Source organism: Cupressus sempervirens, chromosome 7 (genome assembly GCF_028749045.1).
Source record: "Cupressus sempervirens isolate cs-2001-9-10 chromosome 7, ASM2874904v1, whole genome shotgun sequence".
NCBI lineage: Eukaryota > Viridiplantae > Streptophyta > Pinopsida > Cupressales > Cupressaceae > Cupressus > Cupressus sempervirens.
Genome location: NC_143124.1, coordinates 658074597 through 658087982, shown reverse-complemented (window position 1 = coordinate 658087982; position 13386 = coordinate 658074597).

Genomic DNA, 13386 nt, shown 5'->3' with positions numbered 1-13386 from the left:
GTAGAATATCACCTTGATTCAGCACACTCTGTCCCTTGGGCTTGAAATATCACTTGCCTTAGTAGGCTGTATCATATGATACTTTGTCAATGTACAAAATGTTACACAGTTGTGCTAAACTGCACAATCCAAGTTTGATAGTTTAGTTTGCATTCTCTTTCTTTCATTTCAAGTTTTCTAGTTAGCTAACATCCTCTAATAAGTGATCTTATAGGGATTAGATTTCATTTTTCACATATTTAATGCCCTAACCCATGGTTTTGTAGGTTTTCTTGCTTGAAGGAGATTGCACCTTAAAAATGGCTGCTAATAAGTGTGTTGCAGGGTTTCCCTAAGAAAAAGCAAAAAGCAAAATATTTATCTTGTGCCATTCATTATTGTACTTGTATGTAATTAGACTTTCATTTTGTAGGCACATAATACTCATTAGTAAGGGTCATATTAGTGGAATCAAAAATCTTGACCCACTAGTGTGATTAAGAAAGTGAGAGAATAGATCACTCTTTAGTGGTCTTAATTAACCTTTGTTTGGCATGTTTGGGAGAAGTACTTGGAGTAGGAGAGTATTCTCTTCACCTTGTTTAGGTGAATCATAAATCTTGACCTCCATTTGGTATACATTTTTTTGTTTAATCTCCTTGATAAATTCTTACCTTTAGAGGCCTTGCTTTTTTTCTCAGGGGGGGGATCTCAATAGGAAAAACCCAAGTGGGAACAAGAAAACTCGACTAATCATACCCACTATAATCACAAAACCTTGAAAAAAGGTGAAAACCTCGGGGGACATATTGCCTTTTCACTCTAGTGAGGACACTCATGGGACTACGACCATGAGTAAATTGTTGGTTTGAGATTCTCTTGTAGTTGTAAGGCCTTTGTTATTATATGCAAGAGGGGTGTTATGAACATAATCCTTACTAAGAGCCTAGGATTATAAGTCATGTTTCTTTAGCAACTCAATATCTTGGTAGAAGGATTGATCCAAGTGGACTACTTGGATTATCTCAAGATTTGACTTACCATATGTATCCATTTGGTTGTGCTAATGCACTCCATGATAAAGCCAATAGCTATTATGGGAAACCACTTTCCATGAGGTGAGGGTACATCAAGTTATTGGCATTGGTATTGAGCAATGAGTCTTATCCTTTATGTAGAATGTGTCTTTGAAATGTGCTAGACCAGTACAAATCTATTGAACATACACGTGTGATAGTTTCTTTGGGCTATTCCCCCTTTAGACTTCACATGTGTTTGTATCTGAATGGTTGCTTTGTCCCTTATTTGATTTTTTGAAGACTATTTTTGGTACCACATTTTCTTGTCAAAAAATGAGAAAACTTGTTGTCAAAATAACCTACATTGTACAAATTGCCAAAATGATCTTCAAATTGAGCTTTTGAGTTAAAATTAGGTCATTTGTGTCTTAATGTCACCTACAACGCTAAGAAATATCATACAACATCCTAAAGTGTAGTCTGGAAGTTACAACGTCTATCATCTAGCAATACTATGAAATATTGTCTACCTATACTCCTGAGTATCACCTGCTACTAAAGTTTCATTTGACTTCTTTGTGAAATGTAGTATGTCTATATGTCTATCGTCTGGCTTATCATGAAGCATTGTACAATTACCATTTAAATATATACTACTTGAACTTGCTTTAAATGGCTCTTTGGTCTTACCACTATTGATATTTTCCACCTTTTTGGTCTATGCCTACATAGTAGGACATTATTTTTTGCTGAAATGTTAGCTTGGGCTACTTGACTACACTCTTGGTTAGTGAATTGATCACTTGTTGATCTTTCCTAGTTATCTCTCTCTTGGATACTTTTGTCTTATCTTTTCTTTCTCACAAGTGTCATACATATGGAATTCTAACCCATGCCTTGGGCATCTTGTGACAAGTCATCTTTACTCTCTTTTTATGCTTTTTCATTATGGACAAGTTGACACTTTGCTTGCCTTTCTTGGAAATCAAGAACACTCTAGCTTTCTTATTAGATTTTTATATTCTCCTTTAGTCTTGACTTTCTATCTACCACTACGGGCTTCAAATATTTTTCTCAACCACATCTAGATGATCCTTATTTGCTTGATCTTGCTAGGGAATCACAATACCTATACGATGCATAAAAAAGGTTAGAAGAGACAAATGATCATACTTACCTTTGTCTCACTAAGGATATAATAAAAGCATGTTGTAAATTGGAAAAAATGATAGAGGAAAGAATGACATCATCACAAAAATTTTCTTCAAGTTCTCTATATCCATATGATTCATCTTCTTCAAGATTACAATTATATTCTTGTTCAAGGTCTACATATTTTATTTCTCCAAGATATCATCCATCTCTTTCGGTTGGATTCAAAGGCCTTCATAGAGAGAAAAATACTTATCCAACCTTTGATCAAGAGCCTATTCCAAAACTTTATGATGGACCTATCTTTGACCATGATAATGATGAAAAAAAACAAGATCCTAGGCATACCCTTGATAGGACTATTTCTCCTTTGGGAGATCCTTATGATGTCATTTTGAAAACACTTCTTGATAATAAGCTCATCACATTGTTGAAAATTGCCTCCAATGAAAAGTGATTTTTGGAAACCTATTGTACATTTCATTAATATAATGATAATAATACTTCAGATTGTATGGAGTTGAAACATAAAATCCAAGAGCATATTGATGACAAGGTAGTTGGCATTGAAAATTCTATAGACTCATGTGATGAAAACACTTCTCTTGAGCAAGATCATATTGATGAACTTATGTCTAGTAGTGGCTTCCTTGTAACCTCCACTTATTCCAACACTCATGAACCTCCCAAAATATAAATATTTACAACATGCCTCCATCAAATAAACAATCTAATGCTTTTTGTATTGATTATGCATACCCTTAAGGGATACCTTTAAAAGAAACCCAAGCTAATTTGCATTTGGTTGTAAACCTTTTCAATGCTACTATGACTATAAATCCCAAACCTTCACACAGTGCTACGACTATCATACCTACTCCAAGGAATACTTCATTAAATCTTCATGAAGCTACCATGCAAACCCACAATACTCCCCTACCCTTAGAAAGAAGTGGCTCCAAGTCAAGAGGACTATCAAAAATATGAAGAAAATAGTATAAAGAAAGATCAAGATCAAGATCCTCACATCACCTTACATGTGTCTCAATGTTTTATCCATCCATCTAAAGAAAACAATATCCCTCCAAGTCCTATGTCTTGTCCATCTCCCAAGCAAAATAAAGATATCACTTCTATTGAGCTTAATGAAAATCATGAGAAAAGTTCTTTTCCTATGTTATCCAGAAATATCTATCAAGATAAAAGTATTCCATCATCCCTTTGTACCACTTCTTTATATCCATCTCACACATCCCCCAATCTTCCTAATAATTCCCATAAGAATAAATACCTTTAAGCTTCAGTTGATCCTATCAAAGAAATTGCTCCTATCAAATCTACTCATAAGTCTATTAGTAGCCTTGGTCACATTTCTCACTCTAAAGATGTTGATATCCCTGTCCATTATCCCTTTGCATCTTCTAAATCCATCCTTGGTCATTATCCATGAAATCTAAAGGCTTCAAACCTTCTCTCTATATTGTGTCCTTATATTCCTCCATATCCTATACCTTTCTCTCTCAGCTCATCATCCACTTCTCCCATCATTCCTAAATCCTCAAGATCAACAAAGCTATCCTTCCTTGAACCCTTCACATCAATCTATTCATAATAACCATCCATATTAGCCTTATCCATCCATAAATCCCAAGTCTTTTGGAAGCAATTTAGATGTACAACATAAGAATAAACACAAGAATCCATTAACAAATGAAGATTACTATGTCCTATATAATCAATATGTAAATAAAAATAAAGAAAAATTATTCAAGAGACTAGAAAGGTCCTCTAACAAAAGGGATAAATAAAATAAAATATGGGTTCCTAAATCCATTATTAAAAAAATGCATTCTAAAGCATCCAAAGGAAAATAGAAAGAAAAAAAAAAGTGGGTTCCCAAGTCTCTTTTGAAAGTCAAAATTGACATTCAAGCTTCCAAAGGCTTCCTCTCCATCTACTTCCAAACATCTTCCTTAAAAGGTTCTACTCCATCTTCTCCCAAAAGTATCCTACCATCTCATCTATCAAAACCTCAAGCTATTCCATCCATGATTCCTCCATTATTTCACAACCTATCATGGTGTGTGTCAATGTTGATCTTTCCCACTTTCTCACCTACCCTTATACAATATTTTCAAGCCTATGCTTACCTATTATCCATCCTCCTTCTAGCCTGCCAATGCATACAACCTTATCCTCCATATACCTTAATTTTTTTCTACCATCTTCTTTCCAGCACCCTATCAACATCTTTGAACATGCCTATTTATCTTGACTTATCCTTCCAATAGGAGCACTATCCAAATTGAAAAGATTCAATTATTTCTAAAAGTCCAAATAGAAAAATAGAAGGAAAAAAAAGTGCCTTGGTGAAAACCTGGTAAATAGACACCTTAGTAGAAAAAGTAAAGATAAATAAATTTATCATGTGGTGAAAACCACTTCTTGTGGCCATGTGGATAAATACCATGATGAAACCCTAGCAAACAAGAATTATGTGTAGTTCTTTTGTAATCCATCCATTTCATCTTTCCTCTTTGATCTTGACAATGTTGAGTTATCCATGAGCATAGGCTATCTTATCCATTAGCTACCTTATCATAATCTTGCTTACACTAAATCATTCCTTCATAACCTCCATATTCAGCTTCATCCTCATTATTCTACCCAATCACTATCCTATCCAATTTATCCCCTTGGTCTTGATCAAAAGAAATTAAAAGAACAAAAAAAGAAAAACACATTTCTCATAAGTCTATTGATATGTCTACTCTTTTTTACTATATGCTCTCATGACATCAAGTCATTATAGTATATGTTATCTCACCCATCGACATCTATTGCTTATCCAAAACATGCTTTTTATTGTTAATTTTCCCATTCCCCAACTTGGGAAATCTTGAGGAGTTAGTCCTTGAGCATCACCATTATCTTGCTTCATGCATATTGCTAATTCATCTTATCCACTAGCTTGTTCTTCCATCATGCCCTACACCTTGTGAGACACTAGGACAAAATACTGCGATCTTTCTTGAGAATGAGTAATCTCTAAATCATTCTAAAAAATCCAAAAAATTATTCAAATATGGTCTTAAAAAAATCCTTAAAAGTATCAAATATCCTAAAAAAATGATCATCTAAGTGAAAACCTACAAATGGGTACTTTGATGTATCACCAAAAAATCAAATATCTCAAAAATACAAAAAAAGACCCATTAAAAGTCCTAAGAAAGAAAAAAAAATGTTCCAAGTGGTGAAGCCTGGAAATAGGCACTACTTGAGACCTATACACCTCTATTTATTATCTCGTGGCTTTGACACTCTAATATCCCACTCCATCTTGCCTACTTATCTCTTGGTTTGGATTTAGTCGCTTATCTAGGTCTAGTGGCATGGACTGTGTTATCTCTTGGGTCTATAGGATGCATTAGTATTTAACAACTTTACCATGCAAATAGTGTTTCTCAACACTTTCCTTAACACTTAGTGTCTTTGAGCTTACACCTTCTTTTTAGTCATGGGTCACAATAGTTATCACTTGCAGACAATAATCCTAGAGAAACAATACTTTATTTTTCACATTGCACTTAAATTAAAACTAATTGAGATGTGCTTGAATTTTCTTTCTTTGTTGCTTGTGCTGATTTTTGATGAGTGTTCTCTCCTTAATCTCTCAAGGATGTCATTAAACTAGAGGATTAAGGGCATGGGGCATGTTTTATTTGATTTTCGCTTGTGGGTGTAACTTTTATTATCCTACATATCTCTTGCTTTGATCCTTTCAAAAATTAGGGCATTTGGGGTATCATCCTTGACTATTTATTGTGTTTTCTCACAAGATCACACTCAAGAATTATCTTGGCATTTATGCCTTGATATAGGTGTAATCTTGCAAGATAAAACTTAGGGAATCTATTAGTGAGTCATCTTGACCTTTATGTCTTTAATGCTTATGCTAGGTTCCCACATTTGGTCTTGATGATAAAAATAAGAACCTATCTAGTTGACCCTTGCAATTGAAATTTGCACTTTCATAGTAGTTTTCATTTTAAAGTTTCATCTTAGTTAGGACAATGTCTCCTTCACACTTTTGGGCGCACCGTCAACTATGCTTGATTACCTTTTCTTCTATCTTTCGATAAATGTCTTCATTGCCTTTCTTGGTCTTTTTCCCTCATCACTCTTCTATGTTGTCATCACAAGGGCTTCATTATATCATCTTATCTAATCTATCCAAAGTGTTTAGTTTCATATCATACGTGCATATCATACATATCAGAGCTAGTATGTCAACATCTATGAGAGTGTCACACATCACGATATAAAGGAAAGAATCAACATCACATGAGAAAGTAAAGCAATGAAAGTAAAAGTACATACATGATAAGAACATAAAACAAATGAGATAAGTACACAGTAAATGCTCAAAATTGAAATCTAGTATCTCATATATATCATGATGAATCAATACAAGTACAATGCGAGATCAAAATCTAGAACAAGTATCTCAAAATCTCGAGTGTCAAATCTAGGAGCCCTAACACAATCTATCTCCTTCCCTCTTATGTAGGTGGTGGAGGTGGAGGATCCTGGGTCCTATCAGGCAGTTGGGTCACACCCTCTAATATGCCTTCCTATGTGAAAATAATGAGGCACCTGCTACTCTAGAGGCACCACCTCTATGTATGCACCAAAGTAATAAGCTTCTTAGGCCCTATGTCTCTTTGTATCATGTCATTCTCTAGCTAGGTCCTCTCGTAGTGTCCACTCCCTAGATTGAGACTCGATTTCAACATCTATAAAATTCTAGTCCTACACTGCTATAGTGATCCTAGCCTATTGTATCTCTCCCTACTCTATGCTCGTCTTTGTTTGTGTGGCCTATAGCTATGCCTCTAGCTATATAATCATGTCCTCTCTCCATGGCCTATGCTTTAGCTACCTGTACTCTGGCTATCTCTAGCCCCTATCCCTATCCATTCATGATTTCCACACCAACCTATCTCCCTCCTCCTCCTCATCCTCCTTTATCTCCATTGATATCCCTCTAGCTCTAGAACATGTGGTTGGCCTACTACTAGAAGGTGCATCGCCCCTAGTCCCACTATTGTTGCCACTACTCTATCTCCTCTCATGTCTCCTATTTCTTTCCCCTATCTTGGCCATCATCACCATCACTGTCATCATCCTCCTCCTCATCCTCTCCTCCATATCCCCTTGATAGCTATGTTGGATTCACGAAGTTTGGGAACAAGTGCTCCATCTCCATCTTTGGTACTCTAAACACCTCCCTACACCTCTCACTATAGCAAGTAGTTTACATGTCACTAGTTGTAGTTGTATTTTCTCATGGAGACAGTATGTATATCTTAGCAAAAACCCCCATCTTGTCCCCTCCTCTACTGGATACCTAGCATATGCCATTACCTCTATACTAACCCCTTGTAATTGTCCAAACTACCTCCATACTCGGTTGATCACAAAAAAAATCTGCATGTCTCCCCACTAGTGGCCAACTATAGAACATGTAAGATAACTTTGGTCTCCACACTATAGAGGTTAGATCATCCAACCTCTACCTCTAGTAAGTTGTATCTCCTACTCAATGATTTTGCACAAAAATTGAGTACTTGTATATGTAGGTCCTACCTCTAACCTGTAACTATACCCTAGGGGAGATCACAACGTCATGCTCTCATTCCCATTTCTATGCTAACAATGACCTGTAGGACCAACTCTTCCCCTTGTTGTAGACTATATCATATAGCTCATTATACATATTTGCTAGGAGAGAGGGCCCCCATGCCATGCATCAAGGGTATCATAGTAAATCCATGACCAATCTTCCCCACACACACTAGAAGCCTCTCTAACTCATGTTGGTGCCTAGAAGATGATCGATCAATGAACACACAATGTAGATCACAAGATAATCCTCATTGTACCTCTCCTTCAGGACCTCCCACATAACCATTCAATCTAGGATGGTGTGATTGACAAATACCCTTTACATAACTGTGATACCCTCTCAAGACGACTGATCAAAGTAAATTTTCATTACATAGTTTTCAAATGTCAATGTTGGATCACATGGGTATACATCAAGTAAAGAGAAAAATTATCAACAATACTCACTAGATCACCATGGAAAGGGACACACAATATCCAATACACATCCTGCAATGTGATAGTAATCTCACCCATTGGTAAAGAAATGTGTTATGCTTCGAGTGAGATCACTTTGCTAGAGGCATGAGCAAACCATGGTTTTCCCTGATCGAGGGCATTTGCAGGAGCTTTCCAAATCCCATACTCATGATTATATCTCTATCCTCTGATGGTAACCATGGCACTAATCTCAAACCCATAAGATAGGGAGCTCTAATGGCTAAATCAAGAAACCATCTCTACATCACAAACACAAGTCATAAAAACATGTTAGAATGCATTAAAGGTATGTCAAAAAGTAACTAAAGACATCATGAAATTATGTAAGACACCCTAAAACACAACTTGAAAAACCTTGGGGTAGTTTTAAAACTGATCCTAACTAGGTGACATTTCATTGGCTGACCTACATTTGTACAACACTTCATGACATAGGGGGATGAGACTTTGGATCTAGGTGATACTTCACCTAGCATCGTACAATATTTGGGTTAAAACTTTGTGTGATATACCTTATAAACTAGATGACACTTTAGCCTATAACAAAACTATCACACAAAATTTTCTATAACTAGCAGGTGACATTTTTTTGCATTGTACAACATTTGACCTATTCAACTAAAAAACATGTAGAAATTAACAAAAGATGCTCAAAATGGGTTAAAGTTTCTTACCACCTAAGGGTATTGACAATGCTCATTGTGCTCTTGGGTGTGCTCAAAAAAATTCTCATTGATGACAACTCATTGCTCTTCCATGAATCTCTCTCTAGCTCTAAATTGCTAAAGGATAAATACACAAATGAATTGAAATTGACCTTTGGACCCCTTATATAGCCTTTTTGATCTATATTTTCAATGTCTCTGATTTTCACAAAAACTACACCCTTACCTAATTCTGATGTCCTAGATTCATTTTTGGGGTCAAAATTAAAATCTAGATTCATCTTGATTATCAAAATTGCATTTTAAATTTCATTTCTTTTATGCATTGTTGATCGACCATTCTGAAGCTAATCTTTTGATCTTTTTAAGGTAGTCATCATTTATATTTTCTTGATCTCTCTTCTTACTCATTCCATTCCATTTTATTTCACCTTTCTTCTTATTTTTACCTAATCCTCATGGTTTATCTTTCTGGTCAAACAAGTCAAATTGGGGCATATTATTGAGACCTAGTGGTCAATCCTTGTTTTTTATCTCTTATCAATCATCATGGACTTTATATTATCTTGATTTGATCATATTTTTCTTATTTTTGCATCTCCTATATATTATTTTGATTTCAATCTAGAGGGGGTAGGAATACAATATCTATCTATCAGTAAATTTATCCTATATGCTTTCTACTTTGCCTAGGGAAAACCCTTGATCTTAACTATATAGTTAAATGTATCAGTGCTCATCTTATCATTGAGGGTCTTGATTCATCTCTATCTATCTATCTATCTATCTTGTACATATTAGGGTTTATCTTATTGTTATGGGTTTTTATCTTGTTCAGACATATCAATTCTCATCTTATAGTAATGGGTTTTGATTTGTTCTATCTATCTCTTTGTGCTTCGTTCGATCAAGTTTAGAGTCATATTTTCTATCAGCTTGACATCATCGTTATTTGGAAAAATGTGTTCCTAGATTTCTCCCACATTAGTCAAAAAGGGACAAATTTAATCACAGAAAAATGGTCATCTAGAACATGAGTCCCATTTCTATGATCACACCTTATGCATAATCAATCTTGCATATTTATTTCGTCTCTAATCTTTGATAAAATCATCATTTTATCATTTATTTGATTATAACCTATGGTTTGACCACCTTATCCTAAGTCTTTATTTAATTAGAAGAAATTGCTCTCTTTTAATTAAATAGAACCGTGTGCACATGAAAAAGGAAAGGATTCCTAATTTAAAAACAAAAGAAAAGGCATTTTTGTCTACACTTGAATGCACACTTTCCAAGGAAATGAAATCTCTCTTTTTCCTCTTCCTCTCCTCCACACATCTTTTGCCTCTTAAACACAATCATTGATCTTTCCTCTCAATATTATTGTGCACCAAAGTCAACATGAGACTCATTCTCCACCACAAATTTTTCCTCTTAATCTCTATCGACCATTTTTATTTATAAGAAGGCTCTCTAACTCTCCTTATTGTATTATGTTAGATAATTATTTGAGTTTGTGCTATTTTTATGTTGTAGGTTTTTCTCTAGAACATTTGGAGTAGTCACCATACTCTTAGAATTCTTGCATTGTTGAAGCACTTCTGCACTCATTTTAGCTTAGTGATCATTATAGTTTAATTATTGCAATATATCTTAGTCTTTTACTTTTATTATTCTTATATTAGATTTCCTTTCTTGTACTTTCACATCATTTAAATTAGCTTGAATTTTATTCTAGATTGCATCTTCATTTAAATCTCTCATTATATGGTGCACCTTGCAAGGGTCTCCTAACTACGTTCAAGAGCCACCATTACATCTCTTTGATTCTTACACATCATGGATATAGAGCTATAAGCTTCCACTCAAGACTCCGTTTCCATTGGACATCATAGATATAAGGTTTTATAGAAGTGTGCTTCATTTTGTGCATACACTAGTAGATTATTTGTAATGACAAAAATATTATGCTTATATTTTTCATTTTCTATGATTAATTTCATTTAAGTCATCAAAAGTGACTTATAATGATGATTTTGTTGAATCTTTAGTGAATAGAAAGGCTTTTAAGCCATAGCTCGTTACACAAACAACATTATAAATAGTTATTTGGCATTTGGAGCTCCTTAGGTTATACTTATTTAGGGGGGAAAGAGTGACACTTTAATAGAAATGTAGATCTCCACTTTTTTGGGTCCACTAAGCCATTCAAATATGTGTGTGAGGGAAAGAGGGGAATTTCCAAATATGATGCCACTTATGATCCAAATTAGATTACCTAGGACCCAAAGGAGGAAGAGCGCTAATACTAAATCTAAATTATAAAGAGGAATATAATTAAAGGAAATGTATTCTTCAGCCCTTGATTGGATAATGTGAGTGTGAAATTGAATAATTGCTTAAATAATTTAAATTTAGGTGCTATGTAAATGCAATTAGCCTAATTTAGATATAGATCTATGGTAAAGATATGAAAAAATTATAGATATATATATATATATATATATAATCACCTTAAAATATGTAAATGAAGATGCATTTTCACTCCAAAATTTGTAGATCTGACCTGTATCTAAATATCCATCTATGGATCTCAGAATAAAATGAAAAAGGGAACAAAACCAAGAAATTACTGTAAATATGGAAACTGAAAGACTAGGTCAAATTGTGAAGACGTCCAACAACCAGGTTAATGTAGTCCAACGATCTAAAATTGACATATCTAGAAAGCTTTTGAAAAATGTGTTCTATATCCGTAATCATTTCACTTATATCCTAAAAACTGACATAGAAAAGAAGAGTTTAATGGTTGGGGTTTGATGAGGTATTGCCTTGGTCAAGCCCTCGATTAAGGAATTGATCATAAAATAAAATGTAAATATATCACCTACAAATCATTAGGTGTCAATGGAATACAATGGTTAAACAAGACACTCAACAAGAACACTAGGGTTAACATCTATGAGTGGACAAAAGGAAACAAGGTAAAAGAGAATGCAAACCACATGATCGATATTCCAAGCCTCCTTTAATGATTACATGCATCCAAGATGGTGATATGTGTGCTTCAAGCTTGCTTCAAGCCTTTAATGGATGAGAGCCTTCAAGGTTTGAAACATGGTGTATGAGGTGAGTATGGATTCATGCATGGTAAGGCTATGGTTTAGTGATTTTTTTCTCCAAAACAACATTGTAAGTTTGCATAAGAGTTCCTCTTTAATTGTGAGGGAAGAGGGGTGGATTTATAGGCCAAGGATGTAAAGATGAAGGTTCAAGATGCAAAGATGGATGAGGGATGAGGGAAGGCTAGGATTTAGGAAGAGAGAACCACATGGATTGCACTTTCTCAAAACCATAGTCTTGTGACAAGTGTGACAAAGGGATTGGATGAGAGAGGAAGGGGAAAATAGAGGGAAAATGGATGGTCAAAGAAGTTACGAGGGAGATGGAGCTTGTAAGAGGGATGTAAGAGACTTTAAATGTTTATGTAAGAGCCTTTAAGTATATGCAAGAGCCTTTAATGCATTTAGATAGGAATTTAAGAGGGATGGGATGAGAGTTTGACTTTGCTCTGACATAGGAATTCTTAATCCTTGCTTAAAGTTGTGTACATATTTAGGAAAAGGATTAGGAATAGCTTAGGAAGGGATTTAGGTGGCAAGTGACATGTTAGTAAATGCAAGTGGGTGACATTAATGAGGTGGGTTAATTAGTTGCTTAGTGAGGTTAGCATGGGTGAATGCGATTTATTTAGCTAATGATAGGGATTTAGGAATAGTTAGAGGTTGGGGATTGATTTATTAAATGATTTATTTAATAAAAGGGGATGTGGAATTTAATTAAGTAGGCATGCAGGTACAATTATTTAAGAATATGGATTTAATTAATAATTTAGACTTTTGATTGTCTTTTAATTTATCAATTGGACTATAGTTAATTAAATGACTTAATTAACTAGGGGATGAAAAATTTTATAATAATATTTTATATTTAATTAATGATATCTTGGGAGATAACTAAATAGGATTACTTAAATGATGTAATTGGATTTAGGTATCTATAGTAAACAAGAAGGGAAATGCTTGCATGTAGTAGATCTGAATAATATCAAGTGAAAGGTACAATTACCTTCAAAGATGTAATTGGCTTTGATATGCGATCAAGTATGTAAGTGTAACAACCTTGACTTCAAGAAAACATAAGAAAATCAAAGAATCCAAAACCTCATGTATGGACTATATGTAACATTCCATGGATGAATAATGGAAGAACTTGGATAGATTGGAATGATGGATCTTCTCCTTAGAGGGAAACTCCACTACCACCTTGAAGGAAGAAGCTTAATGCAAGAAGGATATGCTTAGACTTGAATGCTTGAAGATGTTTGCTTGAAGAAGGAT